The sequence below is a fragment of the Phocoena phocoena genome, chromosome 1, assembly GCF_963924675.1.
Source record: "Phocoena phocoena chromosome 1, mPhoPho1.1, whole genome shotgun sequence".
Classification (NCBI taxonomy): Eukaryota; Metazoa; Chordata; class Mammalia; order Artiodactyla; family Phocoenidae; genus Phocoena; species Phocoena phocoena.
Genome location: NC_089219.1, coordinates 182707634 through 182729773, shown reverse-complemented (window position 1 = coordinate 182729773; position 22140 = coordinate 182707634).

Genomic DNA, 22140 nt, shown 5'->3' with positions numbered 1-22140 from the left:
GATTAAAGAGTAGGATATAGGCTGTGAAGAAATTCAGGATACGGGAGAGTCATTAAATCATGGAGAAAGTTCCAGAGGATACCACGAAAAGAGGTGGGGAGTACAAACCTAGATTAGAGAACAGGAAGCACAGAGACTGGAAATCTGGAAGAAGGAAGTTGGCCAGAGGGGTTGACATTTGGGCAAACATAGAGGAAATAGCACATGAGGCACAGAGTAATATACTCCCAACAAACTCAAGGAAACAAGTGTCTTTCCTCCTAAGTACCTTGGTGGCTGGGGGAGAGATTTTAAAAAGGAAAGATGGCCAATAGTATTTTAAACATTTTTTCTCAGATGTCTGTCTCACACCTGATGTGTGAAGCTCCCAGATTTTCTCAGTTCATGGTGTCCTCAGTGACTCAGAATTTTTCATGGCAGTCTGAGCACAAACGAAGTACTTAACAGTTCTGTTTATTAAGTAATCAGGTCCAAACCATTTACCAAGTAATTGTGTCCCAACAACTTAACAGCTGTATGGAAAAACAATGCATGTAAATTGAAATAAAAAGTAATTTTTAGGGCTTCCCTGGTGGTGCAGTGGTTGAGAGTCCGCCTGCTGATGCAGGGGACGCGGGTTCGTGCCCCGGTCTGGGAAGATCCCACATGCCGCGGAGCGGCTGGGCCTGTGAGCCATGGTCGCTGAGCCTGCGCGTCCGGAGCCTGTGCTCCGCAACGGGAGAGGCCACAACAGTGAGAGGCCCGCGTACCACAAAAAAAAAAAAAAAAAAGTAATCTTTATATCATTCTTTAATAATAATTTACTGATGGGATGTGCATGTCTATTGGTCACAGAGAACATCTCAGATTTTATTAACTCTCAGGTTGGACACCACCACCTTCATTTCCTGTTCCACACTGATTTTCACATAGTACTTTTTTTTTTTTAATCAGAGAAAACACCCAAAACCAAACTTTGTGTACGTAAGACGTCATCAAAAGAAAGGTAGCTCGATCCAGAAACTGGTAAAGACCTTAAGCTATGATATTGTGCAGGAGCTGATAGATGTCTCTGTGTTTGCCTTGAAATTTTTAAATATCCCACTGTACCACTGTGAGTTTGATGTGATGTCCCAGGGTAACTTGGTGCACAGTTTGGGAACTACAGTTTTATGCTAAAGAATTGGAATTATTCATATTATGGGGAGTGATCCAGGGATTTAAAGGCGGTGAGTAATGTAGTCTTAGAAATATCAGCGTGGGAGGAGACTGGAGAAAAGCACGAATAGAGGAGACAAGTTCATAGGTGGTGGCAGCAGTGCAGGAAATGTACTAAAAGCTAAAGCAAAGCCCTGGCAGAGGCTGTGGAGAGGAGGACAGTGGTGGAGTGGAGAGAAAGAGCCGCGGTGGCTTTGTAACTTGGCTTCTCTATCCTCTGACAGTCTGCCCGTCTAAAACTGTCATGGCCCCTCTCCTTGAACCCGGGTTCTGTGGCTACTTGAACAATAGAATATGGCGGCAGTGCCAGTGCCAGGTTCTGCACGCGGGCCTTCAGATCCTGTCCATGGGGTGCTTGTTCTCAGGACTCACTTCCTTTCTCATGGGTGTTCATTCCTCCTACGATGAAGAAGCTAACGGGCAGGGGGGCCCACATGGAGAACGTGGCTCTCTGGCCCCAGGCCCAGCTGAGCTCAGCCACAGCCAACACCCACTTGTCAACCACCTGAGCGGTCGAGCCATCCTGAAGTCTACCCTCCGGCCCCTGGTCCAGCCGCCCCAGCTGATGCCCTCTGAGCCCTCACTTCTCTGCAGATTCATGAGCAAAAGAAATTCATGAGTGGCTTGTTTTAAGCCACTGGGTTATGGGGTGTCCTGTTACATATCACGAGAAAACTGACATATAAGCTAATATCTATTTCAGATGTTTTATGAGCCCAATACCGTTTGAAGTGCTTTTTTTCCCCCCGTGGTTACATTTACTTTTCTTCTCTCTTCTTTTTTTTTATTGGAGTATAGTTGCTTCATGCTGCTGTCTCAGTTTCTGCTGTACAGCAAAGTGAATCAGCCACATGTATACATATATTCCCTATTTTACGGATTTCCTTCCCGTTTAGGTCACCACAGAGCACCGAGTAGAATTCCCTTTGCTGTACAGTAGATTCTCATTAGTTATCTATTTTATACATGGTATTGTATATATGTCAATCCCAATCTCCCAGTTCATCCCACAAACCCCCTGCCCTGCCTTTCCCCCTTGGTATCCATATGTTTGTTCACTACATCTATGTCTCTATTTCTTCTTTGCAAATAAGATCATCTATACCATTTTTCTAGATTCCACATATATGCATTAATATGCGATATTTGTTTTTCTCTTTCTGACTTACATACGTCACTCTGTATAAGTCTCTAGGTCCACCCACGTCTCTGCAAATGGCACAATTTCATTCCTTTTTACAGCTGAGTAATATTCCATTGCATATATGTACCACATCTTCCTTATCCATTCCTCTGTTGATGGACATTTAGGTTGCTTCCATGACCTGGCTATTGTAAATAGTGCTGCAGTGAACATTGGGGTGCATGGATCTTTTTGAATTATGGCTTTCTCTGGGTATACGCCCAGGAGTGGGATTGCTTATGTGAAGGTTTCACTTCATCTTCTTAATGAATATTATGGATACCTCTGTTTGATTTATGAGGAAACTGAAGCCTAGGACATTTTTCCAAGGTCATGCAACTAATTAGTGATGAATAGGAGACAGGAAGGCTGGAGGTGAGATTTCCAAAGACGGGGACTCCCTGGCAAGTGCAGGGTGTCCATGGTGTCGTTGCCTGATGTAATAAATATAAGAACACAGGAATGTGTAGGAAATATAGAAAAAGGGTAAAGCAGGTTTGGAAGGAAAATGGTATTTGTAGGTTTGGACATTTAGGTGAGGACGTCTAAGATCATTTGACTGTGTGAGTCTAGGATTCAAAGGAGAGCTCAGAGCAGGAGACAGAAACTTGCAAACTACTAAAAGACAAATGATCGTACAACCCTAACAGCTGATGAAATCACACAGGAAAAGAATGCAGATTTAGAGACTAAGAAGAGTATGACACTCTGATTGTGATAAGATTTATGATTTGAAGAAAGAAGGAGAAAAGAAAATGCAGAGAGGCAAGAGGAAAACAATAAAAAGTGGAGAAATTCAAGGGAGAAGATAGTTTCAACAAAAGGACAGATTGGCCAATATTTTCAAGCTCTACAGGAAGGACAAGTGAACAAATGCCTGGCAAAGAAGTGAACTTTGCGACGGAGCTTTGAGTGTCACGGCGGGGCTGGAAGATGGACCCCAGCGGACGAGAGATGAATGAGAAGGGGAAAATTGCAAATGGTGAGGAATGTCTTGTGAGACATTTCTTTGCTTGAAAAGGACGGAAAATAATACAACTGAAATGACTTATGTAAAAAGCTATCTATGGGCTCATGTAACTAAAACATCCAGGAATATTTCTGGCTTCAGCCACTGCTGGACTCAGCCACACTGGTGACATCACCAGGATCCAGTTTCTTTCCATTTCCAGGCCCGTCTTCCATGTTTGCTCCCTTCTCAGCTGGCCTCTCCTTTTGTTGGCAGACAGCCTGTTGCAGCTCCAGGACTATGTTTCCAGGGTTCAAGCCCTTGGGGAAAAAAATCTACTTTCTCAATAACTCAAACAAAATTCCTTGGGTCTAATTTATTCTAATTGGCCCAACTTGGGTCATGTGTCCATCTCTGAATCCATCAGTATTGCCTGTGAGATTGGTTAGATAAGGTTGAGATCACAAAGAGGCAGGAGGTCCTGGTTCCTCAGAGGGCAGTCAGGTACTAGTTACCCAAAGCAGCAAGAAGGGATGCTAGCAGCAAAAACAAGTCAGTCAACACAGCAACTATGAACTGTCATCGTAGGAAGCTTGGCTGCAGAGGCAAGAAAAAGAGAGCATCGAGGTTCCTCAGAAAACTAAAAATAGAATTACCATATGATCCAGCAATCCTACTCCTAGGCATATACCTGGACAAAACTATAATTCAAAAAGATACACACACCCCTATGTTCATAGCAGCACTATTCACAGTATCCAAGACATGGAAACAACCTAAATGTCCACTGACAGATGGATGAAGAAGATGTGGTACATATATACAATGGAATACTACTCAGCCATAAAAAAGAATGAAATAATGCCATTTACAACAACATGGATGCAACTAGAGATTATCATACTAAGTGAAGTAAGTCAGAAAGAGAAAGACAAACACCATATGATACCACTTATATGTGGAATCTAAAATATGACACAAATGAACCCACCTACAAAACAGAAACAGAATCAGGGACACAGAGAACAGACTGGTGGTTGCCAAGGGGGAGGGGTTTGGGGGGAGGGATGGAGTGGGAGTTTGGGATTAGCAGATGCAAACTATTACATATAGAATGGATAAATAACAAGGTCTTACTGCACAGCACAGAGAACTATACTCAATATCCTATGATAAACCATAATGGAACAGAACATATTAAAAAAGAATGCATACATATGTATAACTGAATCACTTTGCTGTACAGCAGAAATTAACACAACATTGTAAATCAACTATACTTCAGTTAAAATAATACTGATCAGGGCTTCCCTGACAGCATAGTGGTTAAGAATCCATCTTCCGGGGCTTCCCTGGTGGCGCAGTGGTTGAGAGTCTGCCTGCCGATACAGGGGACACGGGTTCGTGGCCCGGTCCGGGAAGATCCCACATGCCGCGGAGCAGCTGGGCCCATGAGCCATGGCCGCTGAGCCTGCGCATCCAGAGCCTGTGCTCCACAAGGGGAGAGGCCACAACAGTGAGAGGCCTGCATAAAAAAAAAAAAAAAAAAAAAAAAAAGAATCCATCTGCCAATGCAGGGGACATGGGTTCCAGCCCTGGTCCGGGAAGATCCCACATGCCGCAGAGCAACTAAGCCCATGCACCACAACTACTGAGCCTGAGCCTGTGCTCTAGAGCCCGTGTGCCACAACTACTGAAGCCCACGTGCCTAGAGCCTATGCTCTGCAACAAGAGAAGCCACGGCAATGAGAAGCCCGTGCACCGCAACGAAGAGTAGCCGCCTCTAGCCACAACTAGAGAAAGCCTGCGCGCAGCACCAAAGACCCAATGCAGCCAAAAATTAAAATAAACTAATTATATATGTATAACTGAATCACTTTGCTGTACAGCAGAAATTAACACAACACTGTAAATCAACTGTACTTCAGGTAAAAAAATATTGATTAAAAAAAAGAGAGAACTGTAGTTAGAGTGGGGTCCAATGAGAGTTTTAGGAGGAAGAAACAGCTGAAACAGAGAGGCTGACGACATCAGGAGGGAAATGGATGAAATAAACCACTGAGGAGCGAGGGAGTTGGTGGGATCAAGAGAACAGGTGGCAGGATTCGCTTTGAGCTAGAGAAGGGATGTCTCTTCCCCTAAGACCAGACAGAGGGTGGGTACCGACAACAAAGAGGTCTTTAGATGGAGGAGAAGCAAGTTTAGGAATTGATGCCTCCTGACTTCTGTCTTAGCTGTGATTTAGGAAGGAAGCATTTGTGCAGAGAATGAGAAGGAAGGGTTAGCGGGGGAGGAATGGGACAGTTTCTGTGGGACAACAGGAGAGTTTAGACATGCAGATAAGTTGCTGGATGACAGTATTACATTTTAAAACAACATCATCCCCAACTTAATTTTCTGTACTATTAATGTCACCAGGAATATCAGTGAATAAAACAGAACATAAACATCAGCTCGTAGAGTGGAAACTTGGGAAGTTATGCTAAAACGTGGAGATATTTTTATTCACTTATTGGCTAGCACAGGGATTATCATAGTGAGAAATCTTTGTTGGGAAAATTGATTACAAAATTCCCTTGGGATTCTGAGACCTCGAGTGTCCTCCATGTGGGTGGAGCTGATCTACTGAATACAAGGACAGGAGCACTTCTTTGTTTCTTGAAGAGTGAGAAGAAAATGACAAGGAAAAAAAAAAAACCGCAAAGAAGACAGCAAACTAAGAAAAGACTGCATTCTTTTTTATGTGACCTTCAAACCTTTAGTGGAATTTCTAAACTTTTTAAATGATTGGTAAAAGCAGTTTTTGTTTTGTTTTCATGTATGTTCATGACGGACTGTGTTTCCAAGCTGGGGTGATGCGAGCAGAATGGGGGCAGGGCTGTGAACGTGAAAGGAGGGATCCTGGAGATGCCCCGCTGGATCCCTGTGAGTGCCAGGAAGGCTCTGGAATTGCTTGGCCTGTTAAATTGAACTTCTCTCAGAGGGAATATTCACCAGTGAACATATGTATTTTTCTGGTCATCCTCTTACATTTATTTAAGTAATAGCAGAAAAGAGAAGTCATATGGGTAAAATAAAAGGTAAACCAGATTTTATTTACCATGACAGATAACCATTTAGTTCATAGAAACTATTATTGGGACTCGACTCTATTGGCAAAATGTCTCTATAACATTCAGCTCTGTGTTTTTTCATTCAAATCTCTGTGGCTTTTTCTTTCAGGGACTGGCTGCACACTATCCAACAAGAGAATATTGGCTGTAATCGTTGAACATCAGTCTACTACATCAGGCACTCCTTTCAGATGTGCATTGCTTTGAGGTTATGTACAACAGAATAGTAAATATATTGGTGTAAGATGGGGAGATTATGATGAGCATTCCATGAACAATTTTGTTCATTTGAGAAAAAAATAATGCTGTTTCACTGGTGCTATTTCCAGCTTTGGACTCTGGGAGGTCTAGGATATTACCATCCAAATTCACTAGTGTAATTTCGTCCTCACCTGAGAGGTAGCAGGGAAGGGTGTTGGCCTTATTCTTATACTTCCAGAGATAGAATAAGGGTCCAGGACCAGGGTCATGTGTCCAGTCATTTAGAGCTTCTCAAGCTAGGTATTCTGCAAATAGAAGTGTGCCAAGAAATCTGGATCCCTGCAGCCTTCAGGCAACAGGAAATACTCACTACAACTCCACTCCTTATTACAGATGCACACACAGACACACACACACACACATGCACACAAGCAGGGAGCAGCTACTACTATGTACCCAAAATTACCATTTTTTACTGTGCTTTGACAGGAAAATATGATAGAGGGCATTAGAATCTGACTCTGAGCGTAGAACTGTTCACCCCACGTCTCTTCAAGAAAACCATGGGATTCTTTTCCTATAAGTTCATTTCTTATGAAAGGAGTGAAGCTTTATCCACATGTGTTTTCTTCATTCAATGCCTTCAGTATTTATTTAGCTATTTAGCTGTACAATGTGCCAGCCACTTTTCTGGGCCAAGGTGATACTTCAAATCTCGATGGTGACAAACCATCAGTGGTCACTGGTGGGAAGATAAGAGTGAATCTGTTTCCAAGTCCATTAGCATCTGTCGAGTCAAAGAAAGAGTCCCACTTATCATTCCTGACCTGACACCAAATCTTACAAATCACCTATGGCAGCTAAAGACTGAATGTCTGTGTCCCCCCAAAAGTCATATGTTGAAAACTTAATGCCCAGTGTGATTTTAGTAATAAGGTATTGGGGAGATAATGGTAGGAGATGGAGTCTTTGGGGAATGACTAGGTCATTAGGGCAGAGCCCTTATCAAAGAGGCCTGAGAAAGGTCCCTTGTCCCTTCTTCCATGTGAGGTTACAGCCCAAAGATGAGCATCTAGGCAGTGGGCCTTCACCAGACACTGAATCTGCTAGCACCTTGATCTTGGACTTCTCAGCCTCCAGAACAGTGAGAAATACTTTCTGTTGATTATAAGCCACCCAGTCTGTGGGGTTTTTATTAGAGCAGCCTGAATTAGTGAACACAAATTCCTCCATTCCAGTATATCAGACCCTCACATGTGTCTTTGTCACTTCTCTTATGCAGAGATGGTGTCTGTTTCTCTACCCCCTTGAATCCGGGCTCTATTTGTGACTTGCTAAGACCAATAGAAGGTGGCAGAAGTGATGCAGCCAGATTCCAGAGCCCAGATCTTCAAAGGCCTCATCATCTCTATCTCGAGCCTCTTGGAGTGCTCCCCTAGGCTACCGTGGCATAGAGAATTAATTCCAGGACAGGAAACTACTTGGAGGAAGGGGTCCAACGGTCCTAGCTGAGAACAGAAAATGGAAGGAGTAGCGTGAAGGATCCCAGGTGAAGCCAGCTAACCCATAGAATTGTGAGAAATTATTGTCACTGCTTTAAGTCACTGTCTTTGGGGGTGTTTGTTACGCAGCAGTAGGTAACTGAGAACTCAAGGGAGATGCCGGGGTATGTGTAGAGCTGCCAATCATTTTCTCAGTCAGATACTTGGAAGACATAAATAAGACAATGACATTTTTAGATTCTTTCTACATTGCAGTGGGGTCTTAGATTTACTGGTCTTTTCTGAAAGCCACTTTCGAATGTGCAATCAAATATTTTGCTTTTGGCAACAGTTCAATTATACAATTTTTTTCCAAATGGGAAAAATGTAGATGACTTAGTATTGTGCTTTTTGGCAATGAAAAAGCTATTGGAAAAATGCACATAATTTCTGAAGACCCAAGGAATGAATTCATCCCACTACCTTTTCCGTTTTTATGTTACCTTTTCCCTCCTTCCAAGGGAAAGGGTGCAAATAACGATGGATTCATTTTCCTTTAGATAAATTTGAGCTCGTTTAAGAATCATTTTACTTCACATGTCTTTAATGCAGAATAATATTTAAAGAATTTTCACGAATAGAATACAAGAAAGCATGCTTTTATGGAAATTTTTTTTCTAAGAATATAGCTGAAGGCAACCTCACTCCTGGGCTTTGTTAAGTTACGTACATTTAATTGCCTGGAGCAGGTCTTCTAAAGTCAAGTTTACTAAAATATAGGCCTATGGGACCATATCTTTTGGAAACAAATTCTTTGCAAACATCTCATTTTATAATTTAATTGTATCTGGACTCCGCAGAATGTGAATATTTTACGAATGAAACCACTGATCTGAAAATAAATTGATATCAAATATACAATTCCTGCAAGTCCCCCAAATTAAGGTAATTTTTTGCACATTTAAATGTTATGACCATTCCTAACTCCCCCCAACCCCTACCTCATGAGCCTTTTAGCTCTTAAAACTGTCTGGAAACCGAACCATACTTTAAATATTATTTTTATGGGAGAAAAATGAAAACACATTTCCCTTTTCTTTATGTGAGATGGGGCACCTTCACATGACCCCTGCAGTTTGCCAGGGACCAGGAGTGGGCAGCTCAACTTCTGCGTGGTCCCCTACATACACGAAGTGACAACAGTCAGTCAACCTTACTTTCTAACCCCAGAACTCCTCTTCAAAATGATCAATACTCCTGCCCTGATGGCAACTCCAGCTTAACTTTGCTCTCATCAACAGACTCTGTTGCTCTTTTTTTTTTTTTTTACGTCCCACAAAGTAGCTTAAGTAGCTTCATTTTAACTCTTTCAGAGCAAGTCCAGACCTGTTTCTCTCATCAAGAACAGGGTGGGAGCAGGGGCAGAGGATACTTGTCAGAATAAATTACAATTTTTGGCAAAAGCATCCATGTCTCTTACCCACTTAGGAACTAGAATATTGCCTTGTAAAAGCAGTGCAGACTTCTGTTATGACTTAATTATGAGGCCAAAATAAGGACACCGTTTTATAGGCTCTTTTAAGGTATATACATAAGATTTCCATCTTGGAACATATCAAAAGAGATTACATTTTTCCTAGCTGCCCGTGGGCTTGTTCTGATAACACCAGCTCAGCAGATTGGCCCAGGACCCCAATCTCAAGGTCCCGGGGGGAAGTTACACTGTGCATTTTCTTTGTCTACTTTCTCCTCCCCATCAGTGAAAGGGTCATACACCTCAAGCCCGAGGTAGGAAATCACAGTTCCCACTCTTACCACACAACTGCATCAGTGTCACAAGAGAGGGGTAACGACGATTAATCCCTGATGCTGGAGGAACTACAAGGCTGTCCAGCTATGAGAGACGCTTCTCGTACCCCATCCAAGTCATTCTCACATGACTCACACGTAGGCTCTGTCTCACCTGGTCCCAGTGTCATTTGGAATTCCCGACCCCTACCACAGCCTCTTACCCGACCTGTGCTGTATTGAGCTGGAAAACGGAGCAGATTGTATAATCATGAAGAAGGGACATTTGGGCGAGAACATGGGCTGGTTGACACATTTCTGTAGGTCAACACTGAATTCTTCACTCCATTTTAGACCTCAGTGATTAATTTCTTTAGGATCAATAAACCCCTGGGAGAACTGGCTCATGCCGTCAAACCTTAAGTGAGAGGGTTGTGAACCAGAAAACATATTTCGTATTTTAAAATAATAAACATTAGTTGGCATGCCCATAGGTGTTCAGTACATTGTTTTCCCCTTAAAGACGTTTACTGAGGAGACAAAACACCTAAGTGGCTTTGTACGTATATGGGGTTCCTGGATGAGGGTGTATCCATAGAATAAGCCTCTTTAAACCGATCAGCTGCTCCATTTCTCAGGTCCTGCCACCAGGACCCATAATCAGTCCTGGCAACTTACTGCCCTGGATTTTACCTAAGCTGCCTTACCAATTTTAGGATCACACCAAGAATTAATTTATTTAATATGCTCTGAACAAGAGGATGTATAGTGATCTACTACAGTTGCCAATAACATTTTTTTTTCACTTACATTTGCACTGGATCTCAAGCTATTTGGATTTTGGAGGAAGGGGCAGGGTGAAGTTAAAACTGAATCTAGACCTTCAGGTAAGAATTTTACATTTCATTTTATAATTAATCCTATTCTTTTATCAGAGTGCTGAGAAAATCTGTGAGGAATATAGCAAACGGACAAAAACAAAATAAAATATATAACTATCATGTATTAATTACATGTTGCAGTCTAAAAATATGCTAAACAATTTATATGCATTGTTTATATACATTGCTTTACTTAATCCTTATAACAACCTGCAAAGTAGGTTTCATCAGTGTTATTTTACAGCCAAGGAAACCAAGGCTCAGTGACCTCAGTGTTTATCCAGGGCCAGTCCACTCAAAGGCATGAGGTGGTAGAAGATTCAAGCCCACATCTTCCACCACACTGTACACTTTCAAGTTTCTGTGTTGCAAAATGACATCATTATTCTCTTTCTGTCCCTCTGAAGTTTGGTCTTGGAATCACCAAGGGCATGACTTCCCATATTGATATATCACGGTCTAGACGCTGGAGTAGCACAGAGTCAAGTGGTTCTTGAATGCAGAGGGGACCATATGCCTGGTTTCCCAAGGCATTTCATCAAGGTCTTTGGTTAAATTAGTGTCTCTGTTGTACCAGCTGGGAAATGAGTGAGACATTGATAAGAAGCAGATATAATATTTATGTAAATGTTACTTTGTGCCAGTCACTGAGTACTTTTCTGGCATTATCTTTTATTCATTCCAAGTATCCTATCCAAGGAGGTTTACTATCCATTTTACAGATAAAAACTGGGGCTCAGAGAGGCACAGTCATTTGCCCAAGGTCACACAAAGGGGGAGCTGGTGTTAGGTAGATTGGTACCTATAGATGTGGTCTGGCCGACCGACAGTGTTCTTAAATCTTAGGTTCTACTTGGTGGACTTTTGAGTATCAAATTTTGTGACATGGGCACGGAAAGGTCAACCTTCACAAGGCAGAGGAGACTTACTGTGACCCAGGCTTACCAACAGACACAGTCATTTCAATAATAGCAACAAAGAAAACAGATTCGGCAATGTAGCTGCTTCACTAGGGGTTAAACACGAATAAGAGAGATGGGAGGATGTGCAGGATGTATTAGTTTTCCACTGCTGCTCTAACAAATTCCTGCAAATTTGGTGGCTTGGAGCAATACAAATTTATCATCTTAAGTTCTGGAGGTCAAAAGTCAGAAATGGGTCTCACTGAACCAAAACAAGATGTGTGTGTTTCTACCAGAGGCTCCAGGGAAGAATCTGTCTCCTGTCTTCTTCCAAATTTAGAGGTGGCTTTCATGCCCTGGCTCACGACCTCGGTCTTCCCTCTTCAAAGTCAGCAGTGATCAGTCGAGTCTCTCACTCCACCTCAGTCTGACACTGATATTTCTGCTTCCTTCTTCCATGTTTCAGGACTCTTGTGTTTACGTTGGGTTCATCTGCATAATCCAGGATAACCCCCCTAGTTTAAGGTCAGCTGATCGGCAACACGGATTCCATCTGCAACCTTAGTTCCCCTTTGTTCTGTAACCTAACATATTCCCAGGTTCCAGGGATTAGGATCTTTGGGGCACCATCGTTCTGTCTACCACCCAGGAGCACCATAGCAACACACGGTCCAGGGGCAGGACACAAGGAGGTGTGGCATCGGGGAACTTTGTCAAGAGGCTGCAGGGCTTCAGGATCTACCGGAACTTTAGGGGCAGAGAATGTAAAACTGACAAGCACAAAGCAGGGGGTCAGGTTTAGAGGCTTGCATCAGAGATAGGCGCTCGGCTTCCAAAATACTTGATCCCAGAATTAGAGCCACACCAACAGCAAGGTTGATGATGCTGAGCTGCCTCCATTTTCAGTGGGAAGGATGTAAATGTCTCCTGAAGATGTTTTGTCCCAGGGCCTGAAGTGAAACAGATCTCACAAGTGCAGGTCAAGTAGCGAGCATTTTGTCTCCTCATTTGGGGACTTTCAACTCTGTAGTAGAGTCACAATGACAGGTTGTAGAAGATTCCAGAGGCTGAGGGGGGATGACTGGAGGGTAGGCACATTTCTAAATATATACACCGCTGGTCTCTACTTCCTTAATTTCCTCCAATGCCATTCAAATTACATCATGGGTTGTTTGTCAGCTAGCTTTTATTTTTTTAATTTTAATTGAAGTATAGTTGATTTACGATGTTTCAGGTGTATAGCAAAGTGATTCAGTTAAACATATATACATATATATGTCTGTGTGTGTATATATATATATATATATGTATATATGTATATATATATATATATTCCTTTTCAGATTCTTTTCCATTATAGGTTATTAGGTTATTTCCATTATAGGTTATTACAAGATATTGAATATAGTTCCCAGTAGTAGACAGTAGGTCCTTGTTGTTTACCTATTTTATATATAGTAATGCACACACCTGTTAATCCCAAATCCCTAATTTATCCTCCCCTTTCCATTTTGATAACCATAAGTTTGTTTCCTATGTATGTGAGTCTATTTTTGTTTTGTAAATAAGTTCATTTATACCATTTTTTTAGATGCCACATATAAGTGATATCATATGATACTTTGTCCACTCATTGGGGTCACTTAGTATGATAATCTTTAGGTCCATCCATGTTACTGTAAATAGCATTGTTTCATTCTTTTTTATGGCTGAGTAATATTCCATTGTGTGTGTGTGTGTGTGTGTGTGTGTGTGTGTGTGTGTGTGTGTATATACATACCACATCTTCTTTACCCATTCATCAGTCAATGGACATCTTTTTAAAGTTGTAGTGGGCACCAAGGACTAAAAGGGAAGTGTGGCTCACTGAAACCAAACACAGAGGTGTATCCTAATGGAAGTGAACACCAAACCCTAGTGGAATGAATGATAATTGAGACCCGCGGGAGTGGACAGCTGTGGGATCTTCCGTGCTATGTGAGTCACTTTCTCAGGCTCTCGGAATCCCAGTCCGATGGGGTGACTGGCTGACCAAAAAGCTCTATCAGAAGTCTCCAGCAAATCTCAGCCAGAGATGATGATGGCCCCAGAACATCCAAGGAGAGACGAAGTCAAAAGAGCTACAATCTAAAAACAATTCCATAGCTTTCCCATCTCTAATATCATCTCTATCTTTGAAAAGGAAGGACAAGGAGAAAAGAAGGAGCTGAGAGTTTGGTGAGAGAAGAGATGGGAAAAAGAGAAATCATAAGAATTCAGTTCTTGGTGAATTATTCTCTTAAATTGAGTTTTACTCCTTTTGATATTTTACAAAGAGGGAAAAAAAATCGTACCAAAGACCGTCTACTTACATAATATATACAACTTTCTATACTCTATAGACCCATTGGTGATTTTCCAAACCATTCAATGGGACAGCTACTTTCAATGAATGCGTACCCTCTATGGGCCTCCATTCTCACGTGACGATAACAGCAACACAAATAACAAATATTTGTGTGGTATTACATTTTACAGAGACCTATACCCTAAATTCTGTTCTAAAAATCTGTCTACCCTGAGCTAAAACCATAGTTTAATACATTAGTTTCTGACCTGGTGACCTCACAGAAGTCTTTTCCTTTTTCTCACATTTCCCAATCATAAAATGGGAAGAATTTTAACACAACACATTTACATATTTGAAGACTACCATAAAAATACCTTAGCGTGTTCTATTTGAGATTGCAAAGTAAAATACTAATATTGAATGTGAAGTGTTGTTTTGGACCTTCTTCAAGGTTTATTGTCTTTAATAATTGTATCTATAAAATTTTAGCTTTTTTTCTTTTCATTATACAAAATAAAAATAATTTCTCTTGCCTTAATGGGTACTTTGCAAACAGATTCTAACTGAAAACTGAAAGAATTATCATTACTATTTTCCTTAGTGGATAGTACATGATCTTATCCTTCAGACTTCTAAAATCCAGTCTATTTGTATGCAGTAATAAAATTATGAACTACTTTACAGTAGTTTTCATTTCAATATGCTATACAATGCAGTGTACTAGAATCGGGGTGGCGCTGTATAACAGAGTGAAAAGAGACTTGATTTTGGAGACCAAACAGACATGGTTTGAGTTCTGTCTTTACTATTAGCAAGTTACTTTACCCCTCTGTGTTTTAATTTCTTTTTTTTTAACATCTTTATTGGAGTATAATTGCTTTACAATGGTGTGTTAGTTTCTGCTTTATAACAAAGTGAATTAGCTATACATATACACATATCCCCATATCTCCTCCCTCTTGCATCTCCCTCCCTCCCACCCTCCCTATCCCACCCCTCTAGGTGGTCACAAAGCACCGAGCTGATCTCCCTGTGCTATGCGACTGCTTCCCACTAGCTATCTATTTTACATTTGGTAGTGTATATATGTCCATGCCACTCTCTCACTTTGTCCCAGCTTTCCCTTCCCCTTCCCCGTGTCCTCAAGTCCACTCCCTATGTCTGCGTCTTAATTCCTATCCTGCCCCTAGGTTCTTCATGACCTTTTTTTTTTTTTGAGATTCCATCTATATGTGTTAGCATATAGTACTTTCTTTACTCTTTCTGACTTACTTCACTCTGTATTACAGATTCTAGGTCCACCCACCCCACTACAAATAACTCAAGGTCGTTCCTTTGTATGGCTGAGTAATATTCCATTGTATATATATGCCACATCTTCTTTATCCACTCATCTGTCGATGTGTTTTAATTTCCGCATCAGTACAATAGATAAAATGATTCTGAACTCTAAGAATTTTTGTGAAGCTTAAATAAGAAAATAATAAAAATTTTAAATGCCTGAAAAAACTTAGTCATTCTATAAATTGTTAGACCACTTCCTCTTACCCTCCCTTTAATTAGGCTTCACTGCTTGGGGTTGTCACAGGTGGGTGTATTTCCAGAAAAATTTTACAGGAGAAAATGAAGCACAGTAATCAAAGTCTCCTGGATATTTCTATACACACATATGTCTACATATATGTGTACATTGTATGTATATGTATAAACATTCAGCAAAATGTCTGGAAGATACACATCAATTGATAACGGGGGTTATTCTGGAAAGGATTTGGGATTAGAACAGCAGTCAAGAAAGACTAGCTTTTTCAGAACTCTACTCAATACCTTATAATAACCTATAATGGAAAAGAATCTGAAAAAGAATATATATATATATATATATATATATATGAATCACTTTGCTATATACCTGAAACTAACACAACATTACAATATTGTATATCAACTCTATTTCAATAAAAAATTTTTAAAAAGTATCTTAGAACCTCATGGCCAGAAACAGGGGCCACATTGTTTTAAAGAACCCTGCCTATTCCTGGTTTGAAACCCACTCAGAATGCCCGAGAGCCCTGGTTTTCAAAGGTACTTTAGCAAGAACATATTTGTTGCTCTACACCTTAGCCCCAGGCGAGGACTCTGATTGACAAGAAGAAAGAGCATCTGATCGGGGGGTGCTCACCGATAGTTTCTTCAATGTCACTGCATCTGACTCAGTCTATCCAGGCTACTCCAGTGCTGGCCTCGTGAGAAATGGCACAGCCAGGCTGGAACCCAGTAATATAACTCCATGCTCTGTGTTGCCTCTTCCATGATTGCATTTTTGTTAGAGGTTTTTATATTCACCCAGCATTTATGCCATTCTTTGGAAACCAAGGTTAGGCTTGCCTTCTCTCTTCTGAAAAATGTAATCTCATTTCTCTGTGCGTGCCAGAACCTGAGAGCACTTTGAACGTCTCCATATTCAGCTCTCATTATTTACAGAGTAATGGTACTTAGCAATAAATGACACACAGAGGGAATTCTCCATACGGTGGCCATATAAAACCCACACTGATATGGCACAAGAATAAAAAAAAAGCTCAAGGAGACAGCAAGGAAAGCAAGGTTGTATCTAGTTTTGCCTCTGTTACTATCTCTCTGATTCTGGGCTGGTTATTTAACTTCTCTGGATCTGTTTCGTAATCTTTACATTGTTCAGGTGGTTATCAAAAAGATACAATTTACAGCTCACACGCCAATGCCATAGACTTCTGTTTGACAGACAGCATTGCATCAAAATGCATCAGAAGCAAAAACTCTTTAACTATGGGAGAAATGGACAAAGACATAATTTTAATCGAAAAGCCACCCCTAATTGAGTGGGAGCTGCTCAACTGCAGGGTGGGGGGTTGGCTTTAGATGTTCTCCAAGGTTCCTCCCATCGGGGGAGCTGTCATTCTGGTGATGAGGTCAGCGTTTCTGTGTCTTCACATGACAACCCCAGTCACCTCTGCAAGTCCAGTGCCACAGAATGCACAAGGCAGAACTTCCAGACTCCTTTTGGTTCAAGCACTAATTGTAGACAAAGCCGTGCCCTCAGCTGCAGAATTTGGAACTTCAGACCATGTCATGGATTAGATCGCTGATGAGCAGAGCTCATGGCTTTGAAGCACCGAACACATTTTTTTTTTTTTATCTTTCCAGAGATGGTGTTTGTATGCTTGACTTAGCCGAAATGCATCACGGGTGTTTTCTTTATTATCTCTCTTTTAGTATCTAGTTCCTTGCCACTTTCAGGGTCCCGGATTGGCTCGTACTTCCTCGCATCCCTGAGCTTAAGCCTAGGTTGAAAGTTAGAGCAAAAGTGAAACAGTTTGGAAATGTGGTATGACTGCTTTCGGCTGAAGTGTTAAAATTGCCAGCAAATCAGAAAACAAAGAGAAGACAGAGCATTTGCCCAAAGCAGAATTTCACCAGCATGAATAATTTTCAGGGCTTAGGAGGCTATTAAACTTTTTCTTTACACATATTTCTAAGCTCCATTGAGATCGCTCCCTGAATTCCCAGATGTTTATAATATCTTGATAAGTCAAGCCATGTTCGGTTTCAGAGTCAAGTTGTAAGTCTCCTCCAGCTCAGATTGTTTTTAATTTTATTATCTTTACTAACATTTCTGGCATGCAGCTTTGAGACCATAACGTGAAACTGGGTCAGACAGATGGCTGGACTAGTGGCTTATGACCTAAGTCTCAAAATGTGGGCATGTGCTAAATATAATTACCAAAAGAATACATTCACAATTTTTTATTTAAGTTTTTAGTTAAACAGTGATTGAGTCACCACTCTCCACCAAAGCCTCAAGTGGAAAAGTCTTAAACAGTCTCCACGTATATGCTGCTTGTTTAGTTTATAGTTTTCGTATCTTAAAATTTCTTATTTCATCTTTCATGGACGAGTGCCACTGTTCTTAAACTTCAGAATCCTCGGTACAAGCAGCAGGTGATGCATTCAGGATTACTTCAATGTGGTCAGGAAACTCAAGGCTTTTCTGTTGTTCTCATCCTCATCACCTCCTCTGAAGAAGAAGAATCAGGACCAACTCCTCCCCACACCTACCCAAGGGTACAAAGAGACCCCAGCCCCCTTTGTAATCCAAAGGACCACTATTTGGATGTGTCCACCACATTTGAGAAAGAAAAGAGAGGATTGTCTCTCGCTTTGTGTAATCCTGAGTCATTTAGGTGGTTATCTTAGAAAAGATGCCAGATACTGTCTTACAACCAGAAAGGATACAGTGCAGAAAATAGAGACATTGTAGAGAGACATGATATCACTGGTTACATTGACAAGAGCTAGAATTAGTTGGTAATGTCATTTCCAAATGGTTATTTTCAGGCACCTTTTGTTTCTTGAAGTTTTGTAGGGACCATTGGAGCAGAAATTATACCTAGTACCCATTTGACTATTGTTTTTTAACTCTGTGATTTTTTTTAAAGCCCTTTATGGAGCTTAAAAAAAGAAAGAAAGAAAGAAAGAATACAACAAAAAGCTGGCGGGTGGTCTTGAAATGATGGAATCACGTCTTTATTTGAACTACGCTTAGGTTTCTTGGCACGTTTAGGGCTGAACAGGTTGGAGAAATTCAGTACAAATAATCTGGGCTGGAAGAGGATGTGAACCTCAACCAAATGCTGGGAGGGACCTGAACATTTTTTTTTTCATCAGATCCTGAACCCATTTCAGCAGCCCTAGCTATACCTCTGAGGTTACACTTCCATGCTGTATAGAGAAAACATACCAGAATTTTCTAGTATAACTACAACCAAATCTGCAGTCTCCACTGGTCCCTACCAAAGAGTTACAGCTAAACATTTCTTACTGTAAAGAGTCACTGTCAATTTTGTAGTCAGAAAACAGAGGAACATACAAAAACATCACAATCCGTTCCTTCCTTGTGCCTTATGATATAAACACAGGCCCCAGCAGTTTGTGTCCAAAATACTCAGGGCAGAAACAGTCAATGAGTCCGATTAGAATTGCTCAGCAGATTTAATACACACTTTATTCTACATGCGTCTCCATTTTATTTTCTGTCTTTTATTAATCTTTTAAATATATCAGTGGAAGAAAATTCTTGAGTAACTTTTTTTCTGGAAGCAGAAAACAGGTCAGTTTAGGTAAGATTAATGCACATGTACTGAATTTCTATGGGGGAAAAACAGAAATTAGGACATGAATGAAAAGGAAGGCACACCGTTATTACTGCTGCATGCCAGGTTGATTTGACCCACTAGTAAACGTGCTATTCAGTGTATCTGTCGATGTAACGGAAAACGGCACAGCTACTTTTTACCTTAAACATTTTTAAGTGGAAAGACTACTGAAAGGTGGTGACCTGGGCTAACCCAACTGTCTTTATTTCTGCTCCCAAAACTGAGCAGCTGAGAGTTTGGGGTCCAGCCCCAGGACCCAGCTGAGTTCACTTCCATGATGGATTATACTGCTCAAGTACACAGGACTCCTTGGCCAGCCCTCAGCTCATCTCCTGCATAATTCACCAGGTCACCTCTTTCAAACTGTTTCCCTTGTTAAACCCACAAACTCACGCTTTCAAGATATTACTTTGTAAACTAACACATTGATAAAGAGATTAACTTCTCCCTTCCTAATATTGCCCTTTCCCTTTGGTTTTGGGGGTTGAAATGTTCTTTCCAAGCCAAAGCTTCCACCTTTGCTTTTGTATCTTTTTTTTTAGATTCCACATATAAGTGATATCATATGATATTTGTCTTTCTCTGGCTGGCTTACTTCACCCTGATATCTAAAGCAGACAAAGAATGCACACAAAGAAGAAACTTATAGGCCAATATCACTGATGAACATATATGCAAAAATGCTCAACAAAATACTAGCAAACCGAATCCAACAATATATTAAAAGGATCATACACTTCTGCTTTTAAACCAGTTTGTTAGAATCTCCATCAGGTCCTTGACTGGGCACTACTTACCTACAAATTTATGTTCAGGTCCTAAATCTTACCTACAAATCTACTCACATCTCTCTCATCTAAAGATATCCTCCATTCTCTCTAAACCACTGCAACCAGGAGTTTGTACTTGCTGCCCACTAGGACTGACCCCTGACCTTGACAATGACAAACCCAAGTCGGTTCTCAGCCCCCATCACGCTTGCCCTGTCAGCAGCACTTCACACAATCACCCTTAGTCTGTTCAACCCAAGAGGCCAAATCCAATTAACCAATTGCCAAATCTCAACCTGTTGACCCTTCCAGAGCGTTTGAAACCGTTAACTAACCTGTCATTACTGAAACCACCCGCCTCCAGTTTTTCTTGATATTTAATTCTCTTGGTTTGTCTAATAATTCTCCAAATATTTCTTTTCAGTCCTCTTGGTGGAGTCCCCTTCCTCTATCCATCCCTGAAATGTAGACTTTCGATCAAATATACAAAAAACTATATGTAGAAAAAATAGCTTGAAGTGAGTCACTAAAACGTTTTCTCAGGTTAGTTAGAGTGAGTTATTTACTTCCATTTTACTACTGTATATGTTCAATTTTTCTCTAATTATCTTAACGAACTTTCATTTTATTTCCATCAAAATAATGCATAGGGCTTCCCTGGTGGCACAGTGCTTGAGAGTCTGCCTGCCGATGCAGGGGACATGGGTTCGTGCCCCGGTCCGGGAGGATCCCACATGCCGCGGAGCGGCTGGGCCCGTGAGCCAATGGCCGCTGGGCCTGCGCGGCCGGAGCCTGTGCTCCGCAACGGGAGGGGCCACAGCAGTGAGAGGCCCGCGTACCGCCAAAAAAAAATAATAATAAAAAAAAAAAATAATGCATACACATGCTTAAAAACTAAATGGCATAGAAATAGTTACAAGGAAAAACAATGCGTGTCTTCGATTCAACCACCACACACTGAATCCTGCTTTCCAGAAAACAACTTTTAATCATTGCTGTTTTAAGACTTACATGCTTTATGTCTTGAAACAATTATTCATAGGAATAGGATACAAGTCAGACTGCTTTAACAAGGAACTCCAAAACACAGTGATATAAGGCACTGCTCTGGCCTCCCTGGGGAGGACATGGCCCTTTTCCACAAGCTTCATAGACATTCTGCCTCACCTGCACTCCAGCCTAGGGAAGGCAGGGAGAGAGAGGAGGGGCGGCCAGGCTCCTTCTATTTCAAGAAACTGACCTAAAGGTTGCACACTACATTCCAGCATGGCTCCTTGTTGGCCATACCTAGCTTCAGGGAAAATGTAGTTGTTAGCTGGGTGTTCATGTACCCAGATTCATTTTTATTGTATAAAAGAAAGGGAGAATGAACATTAAAAGATCCACTAGAAGCCCCTGCCACATGTATGCAGATCCTTCTGAACAATCAGCTTCAGATGTCACCTGTTGGCTTCTGCAATGTTGGATGAAGATCTAGTTCATCTATAACCCCTTCCCTTCTTCCTTCCCCTCCCTAATAGAGTTAGTTCACTAATATTGGTCCCTCTCTATGTTATCTTTATGCCCTCTTTGTAAAATGACCATGTTATCACCTGTATCCTTCCCTCCACTTCTCAATGTTGTAAACAAATCTTACTCTTATACCATCAAGGTTCATAACATTTACATTTTTTTGATGTACCCACATAAAGTCTTTGGTGTTTGTCCCTGGGTTGCTTCTACAAGATGAAAAAACAGTTAATAGCAGTGACAACATTTGATGGTGTAAACATTAATCACTTGTGCTGAGTAGTGCACTTTAACTCCACTCTCGTCTCTGAGACACCAAGATCGTGAACACTCTCTAAAGAGGATCTTCCTAGAATCAATTCAAGTTGATTCTCCCTTCTAATGTCCTCACCATTTATTCAAACTCGTGTCATAGTTTACTTTGCTCTATTTCTGAACTATGAATTTATTGCATAGTTTATCCTTCTGCTTCTGAATGGTTTTTCTTTGTCATCTTTCCTCCATCCCTAATATCTTCAGCTTCCCACTCCTTCTATCAATTGCTTGAACCTCACTTCATTCATCTTCGTTCATTCAGCCTCATTCATCATCCTGAGATGTACCCGAGCTCATTTGCTTCATATCCAGACTATGATTTTCTTT